The 21,645-nt window shown below is 47.9% G+C and overlaps 1 non-coding gene across 1 annotated transcript; it reads left to right on the top strand.

Annotated features, from left to right (window-relative positions):
* Positions 1-16,938: 16,938 nt before the first annotated feature.
* Positions 16,939-17,047, top strand: LOC120677146. Its single transcript, XR_005676208.1, has one exon. It is a non-coding gene; the product is annotated as a small nucleolar RNA R71 (small nucleolar RNA).
* Positions 17,048-21,645: the final 4,598 nt, after the last annotated feature.

Below are 21,645 nucleotides of genomic sequence, written 5' to 3'. Positions count from 1 at the left end.
TGTGTGAGCATGAGAGAGCTCAACACCCCTCTCGGCCCCTATTTAAAGAGAAGATGGCGCGTGCACCAGAGAAGAGGCAAGCCACAACGGCTATGGAGCCGTTGGAGAAGGTGGGGCCCAGGAGTCGTTGGCCCTGGGCCGGCCGACCTGTGGGGTCAGCCGGCCCTAGGGTGGGCCCCCTGGTGTCCCCCTTTCGGCCTGGTGCTTCCCCAATGGTTATGAACTTTGAAAATATGGTGCACAGCCAAAAGTTTGCTCAAAAAGATGTACAAATTATTTTTCCCAAAGGATTTTAAAACTCAGAAAATATTTTTGGTCTTTCTGTAAAAAGGGAAAAGTGCTAGAAAAATTCCAGCATGCAGAAAACAATTTTGAAAATTTCAAACATGCAGTGGAGAAAAACAAAAAAGGTGCAAAGAAAATGTTGAAAAGCGGAGAAAGCAAATATGAGATAAATACCAATTTACCTTTGGCTAGGGCGTGTCGTTTAAAGTCCGACGTGCACAACTTTTCTCCATCATTCTTACCATTCGTCGGCTCGTCCTGGAGAACTGGACGAGGCCGAACTCTCGACCTTCCGCCACACCTTCTTTTCCTTCTTCATTCTTTTAGGTGCGGAGGGTCGTTGTTCTGGCTGGGGTTCTGGTGCACCCCAGAGTGCTTGCCCTTCACTGTCTTGTTGGATCATGAAGTGCTGCTCTTCATTCTTCTTGAACCTGAAAAACATATCCTCCTTTCCGACACGGAAACAGATTTCTCCCTTTCCAACATCGATCCTTGCCTTGGCAGACCTTAGAAAAGGTCGCCCAATGTAAACCGGAAAGGACATAAGCCGAGCAATCATATACGTGCCAGGATCAAGTCACACGTATATACAACAGAATGAACAGTATATCACAGCACATATCACGTAAAGAGATATAATAAAGCGAGTACGAATGTTATTTATTATATTAATGACAAAATGTCTGATACAAATATGCGGAAGCGTAGAACAAGTACGAAACTCTCTCTGAAGCTGGGCGCCACAGGGACGTCGATTGGGAGACGACTGCCTAGAAGTTCTCGTACTCCTGGTAGCTCCGGGTGAACTCCTCCGCGTCGCCGAGAACTGAGCAGCAGTAGGGTATCCCCAAAAAGAACAAGAGGAAAAGAGTAGAGTAGGCAAGAGTGAGTACACAACTTGTACTCAACAAGTATAACACAAACTATGAGGCTCTAAGGTTGGCTGACTCAACTGCATTAGCTTTTAATCTTGGTAAAATTTTATTAAAGCTATTTATTACAAGTTGATGAATTACCATACCCCAGTTACATAGTAATTAATTAGAATTAATTATGATACTACTGAGAACCAAACCAATCCACCTGGGGAACCCCCCTAATCAAAGGAAGATAACCCCACTAATCAAAAGGAGGATCTGGGCCGCTCATAACCGTGAGCACGGCTAGTATACCAGTTTTACACTCTGCAGAGGTTGAACATCTTTACCCACAAGTTGTGAGCTACGCTAGTTGTTCATCACACTTCCGTAGGTGAGATGACTAGCAAACTCACTACGAGGCCGTTACAAAGGACCACATTGGTAAGGTGTAACCGCTAAGGATTCAAGCTCCGCAACGATAGGGCCCACCTCGAGGGGGTACAAGATAACACAGACCAAGCCTCGCAGCGCAGGGACCATTGAAGCTCACCCTTCCTCTTGCCCCGTCGGTAAGTTACTCCTGAACCAAAATGACCTAATTAGTAAGCCAAGACCGTCCCATTCCAGTCTTGTGGTAGCGCTGTTGTCCCAGGTTGTCGCTCTATGAACCGGTCCTTACGGAGAGTGGCCAACCCAGCACTAAGCACCGTGCTGGCCCCCTAAACCATGTTTCTAACAAAACATAATTTTAAGGATGCACAAGCCACTCAAGTACACAACACAGAGAGTCGGCTCCAGAATTAAGTTGCATAAGATTATTAACAAATTAATTAAAAAGGACCATTATGTGTGAGAGTGCAGCAACCTAGCACAACTAACCAAAATGCAACCCAAGGTACTTATATAAAGGATATAAAGTGGCTAGGAAAGTCCTTATAGGCATACAGTATTAAAATGCAGTATGAAATGGTATTTAAATGTGATAGGATATTCATGTTATACTTGCCTTCCACAAAGTGCTCCTGTGTAACACACTAATTTAAATTTCAGTATTTAATAATAAATTTAATTGGCTTTATTTAATTTTCTAAAGTTTTACATGATTAGCCTTGCATTTGAATTAATTTTCTTTCACAAGTAATTAAAATTTATTTTAGGTTTAACTTATTTGTGCATTCATGCTGGAGCATGGTTTTATTTTGGTTGAGTGCATAGGGTTTGAATTCAAACTTGTGTTTGAATTCAAATAGTTTGAGTGTGTTAGAAAAAGAAAGGAAATAGGAAAACCAGAAACCCAAACCAGCCCAACCCAGCTCGGCCGGCCCAGCGCCCGCGACCCACCTTCCTTCCCTCGCGGCCCGCCTCATCCTTTTCTTGCGCAGCCCGCTTCGGCAGCCCAGTCCCCGGCCTGTTCCCGCGTCGGGCCCAAACCGCTGCCTCTCCCGCAGCTCGGTTCCGCTCGGCCCGCGTCGCGCGCGCGCCCTCTGACTTGTGGGTCCCACCAATGGCACCCCTCTCTCCGGTCGTTCGCCCGCGCACCCATCCCCTCTCTCGCTGACAGCGTAGGCCCACTCGTCAGCTTCTCCTTCCCCGACACGCCCGCGCCAGCCACGGCATCCGCGATCCCGGCTATGATCCTCGCCGCGACTTTCCTTCAGCTCGCATGCCAAGATCCCGGCTCACCTTCTTTATTTAGCGCGCCGGCCTTCCCTGCACCCGCACCTTCCCATCTCCCCCGCCCCACAACCCTAGCCCTGCACTACTGTGCTCCCGGCGTTGGGGGCAGAGGACCCGCGCCGTCGTGTCCCCGATGCTCCGCCGTTCCCCCGCCACCACCAGTCGCCGCAGAAGCTCTGCCTTGGGGCCAGGAATGTCTACGAGCCCCTGTCCCCATTTCCAGCCCTGGTGTGCGTGGAATTTTGCCGGATCCGCCACGCAGGTGAGCTCTGGCTCGCCGGAATTGTTCACCACCGCTGATCCTCCGGCCTTGCTAACCGGTCTCCTGGCTTCGCAGCGCGCTCACGCACCAGCCCGAGGGACCAAGATGCCCGGACCTGTACTCCAGCGCCCACTCCACGAGCTCCGCCGCGCCACCTCCTCCCGGACTCGCCGTTGACCCCTCTGCGCTTCATCTCCACCCGATTCGGGCCACGGTGAGAACCGTTTCCACCTCCTCTCTCTTTCTAGCTAGGTTTCACAGCCAGTAGACCTCTCCCGAGGCCAGAACGCCCTGCGCCGGCGCATCTCACCATGCAGAGCCGCCGCCGTGGTTGGATCCGCCACCCTAAGCAACGCCAGCCCCCGCTTTTTCCCTAGGTGGTTTACTCGTGTCGTATACTCCATCCCTGACCCAAACCCCGGTCGAATTGACCCCTGGAGCGCCGGATTCGGTGAACTCCGGCGAGCCCGAGCCACGCGCCGCCACGGAGTTTGGTCACCGGCGAGTTCCCGCCGGCGCCGGCGCCCGTGTTGTTTCCTGACCGTCCGATCGGCAACGGACACGCTAGATTGGACCCAGCGTAACGCTTCACCGGTCTTTTTGCTAAAGAGCCCCTGCTCTTTCTGAGAATCAACCCGCTGTCCACTTAGTTCAAAAGTAATTGCGAATCAGCCCTAGTTTTTACGCTTTGAACCCTGAGTTTTGTAATTTGGGGTCCGCCATCCCTAGAGGGTTAGTTTTACGTGCTAGCCCTTAGAACTAAGGTTTAATTATGTATAGGTCCCTGGTTTTTGCGCATAAGCCACTAGAAACCCTGTTTTCTTGCAGTTTAGTCCCTGAACCTTGTTTTCGGCCTAGTTTTCGCGTTCTAGCTCCATTTTCGGCGTTCTTTATGTCCACGCGATCGTTGTAACGCGTAGAATAGTTCTAACTTAGTTTGTTCTCTGTTTTATGTATTGTTGTACTGTTTCTTAGTGTTTTCCTTTGTTTGCATGTATGTGTATGTGCTGGACTTGTTTTGGCATTGCGATCGTGAGTAGACGTTGATCCTTCGGAGGAGTACCAGTACCCGGAGCAGCCACCATCTTCATAGTAGTTTGAGTAGTAGGAGAACTTTGAGGAAGGCAAGTATAACATGAACACCACCTTTCACTTTTAAATACATCTTCATACTACATTTTAATACTGTATGCCTATAATGACTTTCCTAGCCACTTTATATCCTTTATATATATCCCTTGGGTTGCATTTTGGTTAGTTGTGCTAGGTGCCGCACAATAACACACTTGGTCCTTTTTAATTAATTTGATTAATGGTATATGCAACTTAATTCTGGAGCCGACCCTCTGTGCGGTGTACTTGAGTGGTTTGTGCGTCCTTAAAATTATGTTTTGTTAGAAACATGGTTTAGGGGGCCAGCATGGTGCTTAGTGCTGGGTTTTCCACTCTCCCTAAGGACCGGTTCATAGAGCGACAACCTGGGACAACAGCGCTACCACAAGACTGTAATGGGACGGTCTTGGCTTACTAATTAGGTCATTTTGGTTCGGGAGTAACTTACCGACGGGGCAAGAGGGGGTGAGCTTCAATGGTCCCTGTGCTACGAGTCTTGGTCTGTGTTATCTTGTACCCCCTCGAGGTGGGCCCCATCATTGCGGAGCTTGAATCCTTAGCGGTTACACCTTACCAACGTGGTCCTTTGTAACGGCCTCGTAGTGAGTTTGCTAATCATCTCACCTAAGGAAGTGTGATGAACAACTAGCGTAGCTCACGACTTGTGGGAAAAGATATTCAACCTCTGCAGAGTGTAAAACTGGTATACTAGTCGTGCTCATGGTTATGAGCGGCCCAGATCCTCCTTTTGATTAGTGGGGTTATCTTCCTTTGATTAGGGGGGTTCCCCGGGTGGATTAGTTTGGTTCTCAGTAGTATCATAATTAATTCTAATTAATTACTATGTAACTGGGGTATGATAATTCATCAACTTGTAGTAAATAGCTTTAATAAAATTTTGCCAAGATTAAAAGCTAATGCAGTTGAGTCAGCCAACCTTAGAGCCTCATAGTTTGTGTTATACTTGTTGAGTACAAGTTGTGTACTCACTCTTGCCTACTCTACTCTTTTCCTCTTGTTCTCTTTGGGGACACCATACTGCTGCTCAGTTCCCGGCGACGCGGAGGAGTTCACCCGGAGCTACCAGGAGTACGAGGACTTCTAGGCGTTCGTCTCCCAGTCGACGTCCCTGTGGCGCCCAGCTTCCGAGAGTTTTCGTATATGTATTTACGCTTCCGCTGTATCAGACATTTTGTCATTCATGTATTAAATAACATTCGTACTCGCTTTATTATATCTTTTTACGTGATATGTGTTGTGATATACTATTCATTCTGTTGTATATATGTGTGACTTGATCCTGGAGAGATTGGAGGGCTCACGTGCAAAAAGACCTGGGCTGGAGGGCGGGCACGAAAACCGGAAAGGTCAGGGGCCTAAACGTTAAAAACAGGGCTTAACTGGAATTACTTTTGAACTGGCTAGGACTGCGGGTTGATTCTGGAAAAGCTCAGGGACTCTTTAGCAAGACAGCCAGGTCGAACCGGTATGGGCAGATCTAATCCGTTGGATCTCGATCCCGTGGCCCAGGGCGAAGGGGTACGCCATTCTAATCTCGTGCGTCTGAGGCAGATCGTGCGGCTGAGATCGGCTCCGTGCGAGGGGGCGGCGGCGCTCGATGCTGGCGGCTCTGTCCGCGGCGGTGCGGCATGGGGCTCGCTGGAGCTCGCCGAAATCGGTGCTCCGGGGGTCCTTTCGACCGGGGTTTGGGTCAGGGATGGACTACGTAGAATGGGTAAACCACCTGGGGCTAAAGCATGGCCCGGGGAGACTTAGGGGCGCGAGTGCGGCTGTGGCGGCGGCTCTGGGCGTTGGTGCTCGCCGGCGTGCGGCGTGCAGGCCGTTCCAGTGCGGGAAACTGGGTGCAAAGGAGTCGTGGGGCTTGCGCAAACCATGGGCTATCGGAAACAAGGGTCGTGTAGGCCTGTGTGGCACTGCAGCATGCCCGCCGCGGTGGGGTGCGCCTGCGCGGCGACGGAACGCCGGCAACCGGGCGTTCCGGCCTCGAACGTGGCCTAAGGGCTGCAACAACTAACGCTAAAGGAGCAGGGGGACACGTGGGTGCTCACCGAGGCTCAGGCGGCGGGATCGGTGTTCACGCTCCTTAGAGCCCCAATTTACGTACCGCAAGCGCACGGATCGTGGTAGCTTTTCCCTTAGAGTACTCCCCCAAGGTTTATCATCCGTGGATCGGAAGCGAACCGACTAGGGTTTACCATCTAACCTATCGAACCTATCCTAAACATGAAGCGAAGATTGCATATAAACTGAACACTTGATAGATATGAATGAAGCATAAGTGTTCATCGCACCCACAACCGTAGATGAGATAACACAACCAAGGAGCTAGGGCCTATCGTCTCTAGGTACAGTTCTAGTCAAAAAAGGTGATCAAAACATAGATTACATCTCAACTAAAGGTACACGGAATCATCTCTCAGAAAGGCGTCTCGCAAGCGGCCTACTTTCCCAAGGTCACCGGTGCGAGGTGCGTGTGGACGCCTAAGGTTTCCCAAAGCTTTACCCCAAACGCCCACCAAGAGCTCTTACTCGAAGCTCCTCCTCTTGGTGGCCGCGCAACGACTCCCATGGTACTCGCCATCGATCCTATTCCACATCATGTCGTCGCTAGAATTTTTCCCTCCGCCATGCTGTCACCACACCGGGGTAATCAACCAACTAGGTAAAATACGCTACCTCAACGTATCCGCAAGATATAGACTAATCACCACGAATAGATCTAATCTTACTATGAACATATGGATGCATCACATATGAGAAAGAAAGCATGCATTGAAGTAGACCAAAGTCGAGACAACTAGAATAAAGAGTAGATTGATATCACCATCGTGTGTGTACATACCCTGACGAATGTTGGGGATGACTCCCGAACTCCACCATGGCACAACCTCGCAAGGAGGCCATGGCGGCTAGGGGTGGCCTAGCCATCTCCTAGGTACCCTCGAAGACTCGCGGCGGCCGTCAGCCTCCTCCGGTCTTGGCCCTAGGTTTTCGTCGAGTTCTGGGTGGATGGATTCCCCGAGTTGAATAAGGTGCGAGCTATTTATAAGCCGAGGAAGCCACCGGTTAAAGGGGAGGCCGAACCGCCTCGGAAATGGACTAGGCCGGCTGGCTTCATGGGCCTAGGCTAACCGGCCTACCCTCTTTCGGGCCCGCCTCGGTCTTATCTTTCGCGTGTAGACTCCTCACATCTTTTAGAGTTTATGTCCTTCACAATTGCACCCCTTTGGACATCGTTATCTTGGGGATATCTTCGAGGAAAGGATAGGATAGGGAATCCTTCCTTAAATGTTCATTTGCTTTGCTTAATCCCGAAGTATCTTGATCTCATCTTCGTGGGCTTGGTCCTTTGGGCTCTCTTGGAGGATGGATGTGCATGAATGCGCTTCGAATCAACATGGGCTTTGGTCCTTACTTTGGGCTTTGGCCTTCATTTTTCTCCATGTTAGCGCTCGATCACGGGTCTCGTCATTTCATACTCCAAAATAGGCCAAAAACCTGCAAAAACAAAGTTCCTCCAAAATATATGTGCAAATGTGAAAATGACCAATAATTAGGCCGGGGTTAGGACGGTAAGTGATTTTGATATTAAATTCATGCCATTATCAAGGATAAACAAGGGATAAAATGGGTATTTAAGGAGCACCAACATTCCCCCCATGCTTAAACCTTGCTCGTCCTCGAGTAAGTCCAGGAGCTTTGCTTATAAAGAAATCAGCGTCGCCCCTCAATGTCCTCTCTGCACTTAGTCATACATAACAAGACATATTGCTCTCTCAAGTATTTAGCATTTAAGTTCATGTTGTGACCGGCTACTTTTTCATTATGGAAGATAGACTAGCAATTAAAGAACAAGCCACAATAATAAATAAATACAATGCTCTCAAACTTAAGCGAACTTCAAACATTTACCTTGTTTCATCGTGAAGAGTTTTCAAAAGAATGCATATCAAACATAAGTGAGGTTCTCTTGCAAAAGATCATGGAAACACTCATCTCATCAAGTCGCTCAAGCCTACATTAGATTGTCTTTAGCCTATTCTACTCATATATAAAAGTGGAAGGCTTATATGGAGCTTGGTAGGTAAAAACAATCCTAGCAAAACATTATACTTGAAATATTATCAAACTGAGAGAGAGATCTAATGGAATTACCGAGACTAGTCAAAAAGGCCATTGGAAAATAATGTTGGAGAGGGAGAAAGATGAAACACACACATTTAGATAGGTGGACATGTGCAAGTGGCAAATAGATGATCCCGAGATACAAACGAAGTTCTCGTTATCAAATTGCACGTGGTTAGAAGATTTGAGTATGAAATAGTTCTTCAAAGTAACTTGGAAAATTAATGAAGCCAAAAAGAGCTAAGGGACATTTTATTCTTCTCTTTTTTTTTCTTTCATTTTTCTTTTCTTTTCTCTTTCTTTCTTTTTTTCTCTTTTTACTCCTTAGAACTTTTGATAACATAGAATACTTACCCAGCCATCCCCCCATGCTTGAACGAATGCTCGTCCTCGAGTATGAATAGTGGGAGAACCAACTAGCTAAGGTAAGTATCTCAAATTCACCTTCTTCTTCATAGAACCTCTTGAATCTCCGGGGAGCCTTGTCTCCCAAAACTTTTCTTTATATGGTGCCCTTGATTCTTTTGATTCCGTCGAAATAATAATCCATACTCAAATTGGGTTGTGGTTAAGGAGATAATCACAAAAAGATTTTGTTTTGGTTTAGGGTGGATATCCAGCGAGATTTCCAAAATTCCCGAAGTAGAAACTCACAATGCATGGATAAATAGGCTAGCAAAAGGAAGGTTACACACAAAAAACGGAATGACCAGCTTCTTAGTCTCATACCGAAGAAATCAATCTTAATCCAACTCATCAAAATATAAGTTTGCAATCTAAAGGTTTCGTCATGAAAGAATATGTATGTATAGGCTTTGGTAGGTAGAACTTTGCAAGAGATTCACAAATGTAGATACCATAGGAATTAAGTTTTCAAATTAAACAACACAAGGTGTAAGGTCATCGGTAGACTTAAATCAAAGAGCAATATAGAATATGTGGGTCTAGAATTTAGTCATTTAACCTCCACAAATAAAAGAGCCGGTATTTAACCATTTCAATTCCATTTAATTGAGAGCAAATGGTCAAGTCATATACAACATAGCGTAGGTAAAACAAAGCAGCAACTTTCATCACTTTTCCATAAGCAAGAGCATATAAGAATATCATCGTGGTGAGCTCAAGGTGATGGTGGTTATCATTCATTGAAAAAAAAACAAATCTAGGTTGTACTCCTAGTAGCCATGTTATTATAGGGAGAGATAAATAAAGGTTGCTTCTATGGTTGAAGGCATATATGTACAAGCATTTAGAAAAAGAGAGAGTTGAGGAAGAATTACCGTCCTTCTCGATGCTCGTAATGAAGTGTAGTGTAGCCTCCCCCATACTTAAGCATTGTGCTAAGCATGGAAAAAGAATCATGAGTACCTTGTGGCAACCGTGATTATCTTACTCCATGAGATCTTTTTTCTTTGTCCACGAAATCCTCCCCCATGCTTAGCATGATGCTAGGCGTGGAAGGAGAAGATGGACCATCTTGCAATTCTTGAAGTCCTTCCCTCATGTGTATGAATATCATCTTCAATGTGTCTTCACCTTTTTTGCCTCAATTTTCCTCAACTTCTTCTTATACTATGTCATGGTCCCAATCATTGCTTCACATCGTCGTCGCCTCCTTCAATTCCTCGTTGTCACATTGCTACCTTATCTTCACAAATTTTTTCTTTCAATTTCCAGAACAGAACATGTACTTAAACATTACTCCATTGCAAAGTGCATGAATTTTCCTTTTCAACAAGTCCTCACTCGCCCAAAATTGATTTCGAACAAGAGAGTTATGTCCATTTCATCCCAGCGCTGCAATCTGTCCCGATGAATTTCAGAACGCGCAACGTCCAATGTTCTTGCCATATCTCCTTGTACGGGTCTTCAAATTCATTGATTTTGGATGCGTTGGAACGGGAAATTCATGGAGCTTATGAATATCAACTTTTTCTTCCTTGTACGTCTCTGTCCATGTGCAAAATTTGATGAAAACAGCAGGGCTTGCTCTCGAACTTTGGAGGTGTTGACGAATTTGATTTCTTCTTTCATCACGAATTCATGGGAAAGCTTTGTCATGCCTACAAAACAATTCAAGTGCACAATCTACCCCCAAGATGATAGTTGGGAGTAGAAACAATCGCCAACAAACCAAAAACATCCCCTAAGATACTTAACTTGTGGCATAATTAGTCTAGTGAAAATTAAACCTAATGGGTGTATGTGAATGCAAGTGGGAGGTGTTTGTATGCGAATGAAAGGAAAATGGATTTCTATCTTGGTCAAAAGAGCTTAAAGATGGAGGTCCGCAAACAAGTTTAAACACCACGTTTACACAAGATTGCAAAAGGTAAATGCTATCATGATAAGCATTACATGGATAGGAAAACATACATCAATAAGATTGAGACCAAGCTAGCAAAATGAGGGCATGAACAATGGAATGGATGCAAAGTGCAAATACAAAGTTAGCAAAAACAAGTGTTAGCAGGGTTGAAAGGACCTTTCGATGTCGTTCCACAACTAGCTTATTCAAAAACAATTGCTAAGAGTGACAAAAAGCCTTCGCGACACTTCATAAGAAGTGAGGCTTTGGTCAATGAAAATGTTATTTATCGAAAAGGACCAAGCAACCGAGCTAACAAGGTTTTAGAAGTAGGTTTATGGGTTTCCTATATTTTTGGCTTAAAACAAAAATTTTGAAGAGAGAGTGTTGGGTATAGAAATTCTATCTAAGGTGGTTTTTAAAAAAAAACTAAAGAGAAACAAAAGTTAGATTTTTTTTTATAGAAAAACATAACCTATGGTTTTAGGATTGCTCTATGAGTGGTTTTCCTAAGGGTTTTAGGATCTCAAAAGTGAGGCTAGTCAATGTTTTTTAAAGAGTTTTTTTTTAAATACAACATGCAATGCAATGCAAGGGTGAGACGAATAACATGGTATGCAATGCAACATGAGGTGGGTGAACAAAATGATATGACATGATGAGGTGGTCTAAAACAAAACAAAAAGTTAGCCTAAGTTAACTAGCCACAAGTTTAGAATCAAAGGTTGGTGCAATGCTTCATAAATCTCTCAAAAAAGACACAAAGAAAAAGACTCAAAACACTAATAGGTACACAAAAAGGTCTACAAGTTTCCCAATATCAAATAACAAAGTGCTCCCTCAATAACATTTAGAATGAACAACATGAAGTTGTGGTTTTTGTTAGAGCAATGGTACAATATTACTTGATATTCCGATTAAAGAGTGCAATGTAGACGGTCATATTAATATATATAAATAGATAAATAAAATGAACGGGTTGTCTCCCGCAAAATGCTTCATTTAAAGTCATAGAGCTTGACTTTCTCACATACCTTCTCATTGATGTGAAGACATGGTCCTTCGTGCGAGAATTCGAATTGTCCATGCAGCTTGTATTGATGACGCCTTTAGTAATCCATCGTGGTTCGCTCTTAACATCTTCATGCGTTGAATGTTGTCACTCGTGCCTTCCTTTGCCAATGTCCTTGGGGCCCTTATTTTGTCCTGAGCTTCTGAATTCGATCATGTATGCTTGATGAAACCACAGCCCAAGCTCCTCTTCATTGTTGACATCCTTATCTCCTTCACCTTGTTCTCGTCACGTTGCTCTTCGCCTCTCCTTCGTGGATTTTCCCCTGCGTCCAGAATAGAACATATACCAAAATATAGCTCTATTGAAAATTTTATGAAATTACCTTTCCAACAAGTGGTCATTCGCTTTAAACGGAGTCCCCAAACGAGAGAGTTATGACCGTTTTATTTTAGTGCTGCGTGCTGTCCAGAAAATTTCAGAGTGCACGACCTTCGATGTTTTGGCCATAACTTCTTGTGGGAAACTTCGATTGACTTCATTCTTGATTCGTTGGAACCGGAACTTCATGGGGCTTTTGAATATCGAAAAATATACTGCAATTTTCTTCTGAGGTCGAGCAGAATATTGATGATAACAATGACTTCTTAGGAATCGATCCGAAGATGTCGATGATCTTGATCTTGTGGTCTTCGGAGCATCTTGTTGTGCATCCTTGGCTTCAAGGTCATCACCATTGATTCACTAGCAAGTAGAATGGCTCCAATGGTCTGTCTCCATGGTTCTTGCTTTGCCTAAGATGTCAGGATCGAAGGAGGCTCTCGTGCTTTGTGTCGATGATCAGAGTGGTCTCTTTCTTTGATTATACTCGACTAGAAGCTTTTTGAGCATCCCATGGAGAAGATGGGTGGCATCATGGTTCCTCTAATATTGTTGCCTCCAGCGTTGGTCAACTTCAAATCATCAACTTTTGTGCACAAGGTCCTCCAAACATCTTGCGACATCGTCATCACTTTCTCCATTATTTGTTGCTGCCTCTTCTTCGTTGAATTACTTGATCATCCTGCACAGAACATGTACCAAAATTCTACTCCATGGAAAGCCTTATGAAATTACCTTTTCAACGAGTGGTCATTGATCCCAAACGGACTCCGGATGAAGAAGTTATGATCGTTTTACTCCGGCACTGCGCTCTATCCCGAGACATTTCAGAACACGCAGCGTTGTAAGATTTTACCATAACTCTTCACACCGATCTCCAAAATTCATGATTTTTGATGAGTTGGAAAGAAGGATTGATGGAGCTTTACAATATACAATTTTCTCTCATGGTACTTCTCTGATCATGGACGAAAGTCTCATCACAACAGCAGTACTTTGGAGATGATGATTATCCGATCGCACGATTTTCTTATTGGGCATGCTTCATCACCTATGGCTTGGACAAAGAAATCTCCAAGAGACATTAGCCAAAGTTGACACAGTGACATACCTTTTTCATCTTTACTTGTTTTGAGTGTGGGCTCGATAGCGGATGCTGGGCCACTAACAAAAGTTAGCACCTAGCACTAAAGAGCGGGTCTTCACGTAGCCATTAACTTGCTTGAGTGAGATTGGACTTGTCAAAGTACGGACGTTGAGAACTTCTCAATCGCTTTGTGTTTAGGGTTTTACCTGCATTCATGGACACAAACAAGAAACATAGGATATATGCAATAATGAAATTAGGGTTAGTCCAAAAAGATAGGTAGATCTCACTAGGGTTCGAGTTGCCGATCCCCGGCAATGGCGCCAGAAAAGCTTGTTGACGCTCCTTAGAGTCCCAATTTACGTACCACAAGCGCACGGATCGTGGTAGCTTTTCCCTTAGAGTACTCCCCCCAGGTTTATCATCCGTGGATCGGAAGCGAACTGACTAGGGTTTACCATATAACCTATCGAACCTATCCTAAACATGAAGCAAAGATTGCATATAAACTAAACACTTGATAGATATGAATGAAGCATAAGTGTTCATCGCGCCCACAACTGTAAATGAGATAACACAACCAAGGAGCTAGGGCCTATCGTCTCTAGGTAAAGTTCTATTCAAAAAGGTGATCAAAACATATATTGCACCTCAACTAAAGGTACACAAAATCATCTCTCAGAAAGGCGGCTCGCAAGCGGCCTACTTTCCCAACGTCACCGGTGCGAGGTGTGTGTCGACACCTAAGGTTTCCCAAAGATTTACCCCAAATGCCCACCAAGTGCTCTTACTCGAAACTCCTCCTCTTGGTGGCCGCGCAACGACTCTCATGGTACTTGCCATCGATCCTATTCCACATCATGTCATCGCTAGAATTTTTCCCTCCGCCATGCTGTCACCACACCGGGGTAATCAACCAACTAGCTAAAACACATCTTCTAGAGTTTATGTCCTTCACGATTGCACCCCTTTGGACGTCGTTATCTTGGGGATAACTTCGAGGAAAGGATAGGATAGGGAATCCTTCCTTAAATCTTCATTTGCTTTGCTTAATCCCGAAGTATCTTGATCTCATCTTCGTGGGCTTGGTCCTTTGGGCTCTATTGGAGGATGGATGTGCATGAATGCGCTTCGAATCAACATGGGCTTTGGTCCTTCCTTTGGGCTTTGGCCTTCGTCTTTCTCCGTGTTAGCACTCGATCACGGGCCTCGTCATTTCATGCTCCAAAATAGGCCAAAAACCTGCAAAAACGAAGTTCCTCCAAAATATATATGCAAATGTGAAAATGACCTATAATTAGGCCGGGGTTAGGTCGGTTAGTGATTTTGATATTAAATTCATGCCATTATCAAGGATAAACAAGGGATAAAATGGGTACTTAAGGAGCGCCAACAATCGGCGTGGTGCTCGAGGACAGGTCGGAGCAGGGCTTCTCCGGCCTTCAGGGCTCCACGGATCAACTCACGGCGGTCCTGCGGAGGTTCCACGGGGGATCAGGGAGGTCCGGGATCGCCGGAGGCGAGGAATCGCGTCGGCGCAGCGAGCTCACCTGCGCGGAAATCTCGGGGAAATTCCCATGCGTGCAGGCCTCGGAGTTGTGGGTGGAGGCCTTGGGAAGCTAGCTGGTGCCGAGGCGGAGCTATGGCGGGGTTTGGCCAAGGTGGAGCTGCAGTGGGGCGGCTGGTCCATAGCGGTGCAGGATCTCGGCGTGGCGGAGCTGCGGCGGCGCGGTGGTTCCAGGGCTCTAGGCTGCGCAGGTGGGCGTGTGCGGTGCAAGGAAGGCCAGGGCTGTGTTTAAAAGCTGTGCCGAGATCTTGGCGGCCTCGGTATGGAAGACGACCACAAGGATCATGGCGGCGGGTTAGGATGGGCCTGATCGCGGAGGAAGCGGATCACGCAACAACTTTGCGTGATCCTGTACGCGGAAATCGGCTTCTAGAAGGAGATGGCGCAGGCGAAGCTGGACGGTAGGCCTGCAGAGGCGAGGTGGTCCACAGGACAGCGGGGAACGGAGCTCGGCACGGGCCAGCGCAGCGAGGAAGAAAGGAAGGTAAGGGGTGGAGCTGACCGGTGGGACCGGCGCGTCAGCGTCGTTTGGGAAAGGGATGGTGCGGCCGCGGGGGAAACGGGTGCTGTGTCGCTGGCAAGCAGGCCCGGGTTGCTGTGCGTGGGTGAAAGGACGCTGGCGCTGAGGGAGCGCGTCTGCGCGGGCCTCACTCGCTGGCACGCGGGCCCAGGCAAGAACGGCGCTGCGCATCTGCCGCGATGGAGCACAAAGAGTGGCTGCCAGGTGGGATCCCGGGGAAAAGGGAGTCGCGGGCCGGGCGGAAAGAAAACAGGTCGGCTGGGGTTGGGCTGCTGGGCTGGTTTCTCTGTTCTTTTTCTTTCTCCTTTTCTTTTTCTTTTGTTTTTCAAACTAACACAACTCTATTTGAATTCAAATAAAATTTGAATTCAAACCCTAAGCACTCAACCAAATAAAACTTACGCACCAGCATGAATGCACAAACAAGTTTAAACCTAGAAAAATTTTAATTACTTGTGAAAGAAAATTAGATTAAATGCAAGGCTAAGCGAATAAACCTTAGAAATTTAAATAAAGCCAATTAAATTTATTATTAAATGCTGAAATTTAAATTAGGGTCTTACACCCAAGTATGAGGTCGACTCCGAGGTCGCCCTCCATATCCATTACCACAAAGTCGGCAAGGATGAAGGAGTCTCGTACTCGTACAAAAACGTGTTCGGCTATCCCTTCGGGATACCGAATGGTTGAATCTTCAAGCTGTACGAGCATAGTTGTTGGGGAAAGAGCAGAATATTGAAGTGCTTCATATATTACCTTGGGCATTATATTCACGCTTGCCCCCAGATCGCATAGGCATCGCTCGAAGTGTTTGATGTAGATCGAGCAGCTGATCATGGGGACCCCTGGATCCACTTGCACCGCTGCCACCATGCCATCCCAAACATCATTCCTTGGGGGATAGTACCTACCTGCATTGTTATTGCGTGGTGGCCTCCGGGACGAGTTATCCCGTTCGGTAGACACCATGCTGACATTTTCAATGGGAGACTCGGGTTGCTCCGGGATCTTCTCGCTCTCAACATCAGGTAATGAAGCAGCAATTTGTGCAAGCTGGGTTTCGATCATTTTGTTGAAACTTAACTGGTTTTTAAGAGTTGAAGACAAAGTTTCAAGTTTGACATTTAAACTTTCCAGGGATTTGTCATTGGCCAAAAGCTTTTTATTTATATTTTCGTTGATTTTAACTTGGCCAAGAACAAGTTCTCTCAAGGGAGGTTGGTTTGAATTGAAATTTGAATTATAAGAAGGGTTGTAGTTATTACCTCCCTGAAAAGGTGGACGTGGCTGGTTCCACCCCTGGTCTCCTTGTTGTGGACGGTACTCGTTGTTTTTGTTGTTGAGGTAGGCGCAATCTTCACGGGTTTCGGGGCAATCGTTCCCTGAATGTACATCATTACCGCAGACTTCGCACGTGAAGTGCGAACCCATGGCGTAAACGGGAGCATGGATTGGTTGTTTGCTCCCTTCCTCCATCTTCTTGATTAGGAGATCCAGCTTCACGGCAATCATATCCATCTCTTTGACGGTATGCATGCCTTTGGTGCAGGGTTGGAGTCGTTCATCACTCCACCCCTGATTGGAGACCATATTCTCGACCAATGCTTTGGATTTGGCTATGGATAGGTCGAGGAAGGCTCCTCCAGCAGCGGCATCAATGTTGGTTCGAGATGTCATTGTGAGCCCGTTGTAGAAGCCTTGCAGGATGAGCCACTCGTCCATGCCATGATGAGGACAGGCCAGGATGTATTCCTGGAGCCTCTCCCAAGCTTCTGGGATGGATTCCATCCCTGTCTGCTGGAAACTTGAAATTCTCCCGCGCAGGGCATTTGTGTTGCCCAGCGGAAAGAATTTTGCGAGGAACGCCTTGGAGCATTTGGCCCAGGTGTCGATGTCCTTTTCTTTATAAAACCACTATTTCACCTTCCCCAAGAGGGAGAAGGCAAATAGACGAAGCTTGACAACGTCGACGGTGACACCTCGTATGACAACAGTGTCGCAGAGCTCCAGAAAATTCTGCAAATGTGCTTTTGCGTCCTCGTTCGGCTTGCCACAGAATGGGCTAGCCTGCACCATGTTTATGAGGCTTGATTTGAGCTCGAAGTTCACGTCCCCGACATTGATGTTGGGGCCAGTGGCCACATTGTTGGTGGAGGGGATGGAGAACTCACGGAGAGTCTTTTCAGCCATAGCCTCAAGAACGAGTGGTGCTTACGAAATGGGTTTCTGTGCCGGGAGGATAGCGAGAGGAGGAACGACACGAGGTCGTACCCTTCTCACGAGCCTTTCTGGATTGTCTATGTAGTTTTCCGGCAGGGAGAAACTGGTCATACACTACCCCTGTCTTCTTTCAAATCAAAAATAAAAGAAGACATAAAGTGACATTAGCCTGAAAGAGTAAAGACTATATCCTGAGTACAAGGTCTAAGTTAATATCAGCACAATATCTTTGTTCACATGCCGTCCCCAGCAACGACTCCAGAAATTCTTGTTGACATTTCTTAGCGCAATCACTAGGAAAGTTAATCCTTAGCAACAGTGCCAGAAATTCATGTTGGCAGTCCTTAGTGCAATCACTAGAAATGAGGATGCCGAACCCATCCTAGCAACTGCACCCAAGGGGTGCCACTCTCGTGGTATAATCTCGTGGTATAATCAATACGATTACAGATGGATCCGCAAGCGCACGGATATACCATTGTAGCATTTCACCTGGAGAGTAAGGGTATCGTCATTTATTTGTGTCCCAAAGGACGGCAGTGGCAAAGGTATTGTACTCAACATTAACCATGACATTGTGCCTCAAGCAATAGGCAATACTCTAACAGGGGTAAGTATATATAAAGAATAAGCAAGGGTAATGCGACACAGCACACATCCACACTCCAAGAGGAAGGAATAAAGGAGAGAAACTATAAAACAAAGAACTACTCTATCCTACGTCGAGTTAGCTGGAGATTAGGCTAGGTTAGTTGTCCTAGTGCTTCTATCCAAAGCTGGGGTTATGTTAGATCATAGTTAGGACTGCAGGTGCCAGGAAAATGGGATAGCGGGGAGAAGGTCCCGCACCGGAGTACATCCAGTCCCGTTACCTCTTTGCATGAACTCCTACACAGAACCTGAACGTCGAGGAGTACACTAAACGCAACACCGCTGTTACACCGGACGGACAGGGCAGTCACCACCTGCCGTCTACCCCAGTGACACCGTGGAGCACGGTCATATCCGAAGGATCCCGCATACTCGAGCACCACGCTCGTGTATGAAGTCACTACTCTAGTGCCCCCAGGTCTCCCACCCTTCGGATGGACGAGTAAAACACTAGAGCAAGCCCGAAAGCACAACAAACCTCTATCCGTACCCGGATCATCTGGCCTAACCAAGACCGTAGCATAACTTATGAACGATCTAAGCATGGATTGATAAACTATCAAGATAGTAAAGCAACCATGGCAGAACTCTATATTATGAATAGAAGTCTGACAAGGCGGATACAAAGCCATACCAGGAGCCGAGGATTGCTCAACGACCCCGAGGACAACTTGCTCGCTAAAGAGAACTAGCCTAGCTCCACTACCTAGCTAAGAGAGCAAGAGAGAGGAGAGCCTTCTTGGAGAGAATGGAATGAAGTGTGTGTGTGTGTGTGTGTGTGTGTGTGTGTGTGTGTGTGTGTGTGTGTGTGTGTGTGTGTGTGTGTGTGTGTGTGTGTGTGAGGGGTGAGAGGGGGCCCTATTAATACAAGTGGAGGTCGGTTCCCACCAAATGCACGTATGGAAGGTAATCAGGAGACTTGGAGCCGACTCCTCCTTGAAATGCACCTGGACAGGAGGCCAGCTAGGTTCGGCCGAACCAGGGGGTCGTGCGGCCCCACTTGGCCGCCTCTCGTCCTTATCCTTCTCTGGCAGGCTGACATGTGGGCTCTGATATCTTTCCTTGTATGCATTATGCGTGGCGCGCCCATTTGCTCTGCCAGATGGACCCTCTTTGTAAGTGGGTGATGCCGGACGCGATATTCTGCGTAGTTGTATGGCGTCTGCTGTGTGTTTTCATCTTATTCCGCTCCTGCTCATCTGAAATGTACAAAACTCGAAAACAACTGTGGAGCGAGGTTAGTGATACAAATATGTGAGTAAGGCATGTGGTTTTCCTTTAATATTGAGTATAGTTGACGGGTGAAAATAGCACTTAAGCACCGTCAACAGGAGCTTACAAGCTGGTTAAGCAGTGTCGAACCCATGAGAGTCCAACCCTTTCCTATGTGAGGGGCCTTTCCTTTTATAGTCCAAGGTGGGGCCCCCATTATAGATATCTAGCGTTGTGTCATCGCACCGTCGGGGTGCGATTCGTCCTTGTCAGCTGTCGGGACCCACTCGGTCGGTCGGGAGTGGGCTGGCTCGATTCTGATGATCTTCTGAGTAGGGGATGATCCTGGCAGCGCGACCACTCACGTTCCTTACCCGCAGGGCTACCTTACGTAGCTCCTGCCACCGGACGACACGCCCGGTGAGGGGTGTCTTACCGAGGACTGGCCGGGGGCGTCCGGTCACGTTCGCTGGCATAATGAGATGGTGCGCAGAGGCAACCATCATTACAGCGGGGACGAGGTAGCGTCTCTGGACGCCTCCTCCCATTGTGTCGCGGGGCCCGCACGAGCGGCGCTGTCCCCTTGTCAGGGAGTGCAGCTGCCCAAGCCCTCGCCCGCAAGATAAGGGAAGCTGGTGTCCCGAGGCCTGCACGAGGCTTGTCTTGGCCAGCACGCCTGTCAGGAGGCGCAGCATTCTTGGAGCGCACATCCCAGATCGCCGGCATGGCTCTAACCCGGTGCGCTAGGTCGGGGGGCTGCCACGTGTCCCAGGAGGTCCACCCCCGGGCTCGTTCGCTTAGCGGTGAAGGCCCAGTAAGTTTATTGGGCCTCCCTTTACACGAGTCGGGCCCGTCAGGGACCCCGGGTTTACTCCCCCGCCAGAGGCCCCCGAGCGGCTCTGCGAATTTGGTAATTGTGGAGCTGCTGGATCCAGTCTTGATGACCCCTGACCTGGGCGTCCCATCTAACTGCCCGCACCCTCAGCTTTCGGCACGTGCCAGTAATGGCGTGACGGGGTAAGGCCCGTCTTGATGGCCGTCTGAAGAGCCGTGGAATCTCGAGGCCGGTCGTCGCATCTTATCGCCGGACTGCGGACGCCTCATTTTCCCCCGCTCGGGACCACCTCCCATTGGTGGGTCGTGCGGCGATCGTGCCCCGAGTGGCGCGGCGGTTGCTGGGCACGCTGGCGCCGTCTCGTCGTCATTCAAGAGGGGGTTTGAGTAGGTGATGGCTTTTGGTGTGCCCCGTTTCGGTTGGCCCTCTGACCGCTGGGGCCATCAGTGCCCACGTTTGTCTATAAATAGGGGTATTGTGGACACATGGTTCCATACAAGTAGACGGATCATGGAAATCCCTTTAGTAGTCTTCTTCCACACACCCCACACCCGTCCTCCAGATGAGAGTGGGCATGGCTCTTTTTTCCGGTGCTAGAAGAATGCTTGCGAACGGCGGGGGATCTTCCTCAGGCATTAACTCACCAGCGAGTTCATCACGCCAACCGCTGCCCAACGCCGAGGAGTCCGAGGGCTCGCTGCTGGAGTTAGGCAAGCCAGGCCACTGGTCGGCCTGCTCCCTTGCCAATCAGCGAGGGGGGCTCCCAGCTTCTGGTGGCCTCCTTGGACTCCTCTCGGCTCCGGCCCAGAGACTTGGTGGTCTTGCGGACCTTTCCTGCCATGGGGGTCGCCCTTCTGCGTCCTTCTTGCAGCTGCCGCTCCCCCGAGATCTCGGGTGGGCACCTCACGCGTCGTCGACGCGGAGCCGCGGATCCGCTGCCTCGTCTTCCAGCTACAGCTGGAAGGCTGCACAGCTCAGTGCTATGCTTCGTGGCAGCGGGAGACGGTCATGGGCTCCTCTCTCATCAGGCAGGGTGGTCTTGCAGCCAGGATGGGTCTCCACGCCTCCCTCCGGAGGCGGGCGGTTAGAGTGGCACGACTGGAAGGCGTCGTGGCCAATGGAAGGAGATTATGGCCCGTCTTCCAGTACTTGAGGAAGATACCCAGAAACAGGCGCCGGCGGGGGTTTTTGGGCTAACCTCAGCTCCATTAAACTCCCCGTCGTCGGCATCGTCTGCTTCCACCTCCGCCAAGGGGTTTTCTGGCGTGGCTGGTGCTGGAAGAAGGCTTGCGAGGTGCTACAAGAAGTCTTGCGATGTTCTTTGGCCATGTCCTCCAGCTTGCCAGGTAGCAGCCGCTGCCTTAGCCTCTTTTTGTTGCTCCCTTAGTGGGAGTAAATTGATTTGATCCATTGTATCTGTTGTTTCCCCGAGTCGAAGGCAGCTAGTTTTTGTTTGATGTAACGGCTTTGAGCCGATTGTTGTAAGGAGATGTTTGATGAAATAAAGTT

The sequence above is a fragment of the Panicum virgatum genome, chromosome 5N (assembly GCF_016808335.1).
Source record: "Panicum virgatum strain AP13 chromosome 5N, P.virgatum_v5, whole genome shotgun sequence".
In the NCBI taxonomy this organism is placed as follows: Eukaryota; Viridiplantae; Streptophyta; class Magnoliopsida; order Poales; family Poaceae; genus Panicum; species Panicum virgatum.
The sequence above is the reverse complement of the archived record's forward strand: the minus strand, read 5'-3'. Positions and strand labels throughout refer to the sequence as shown.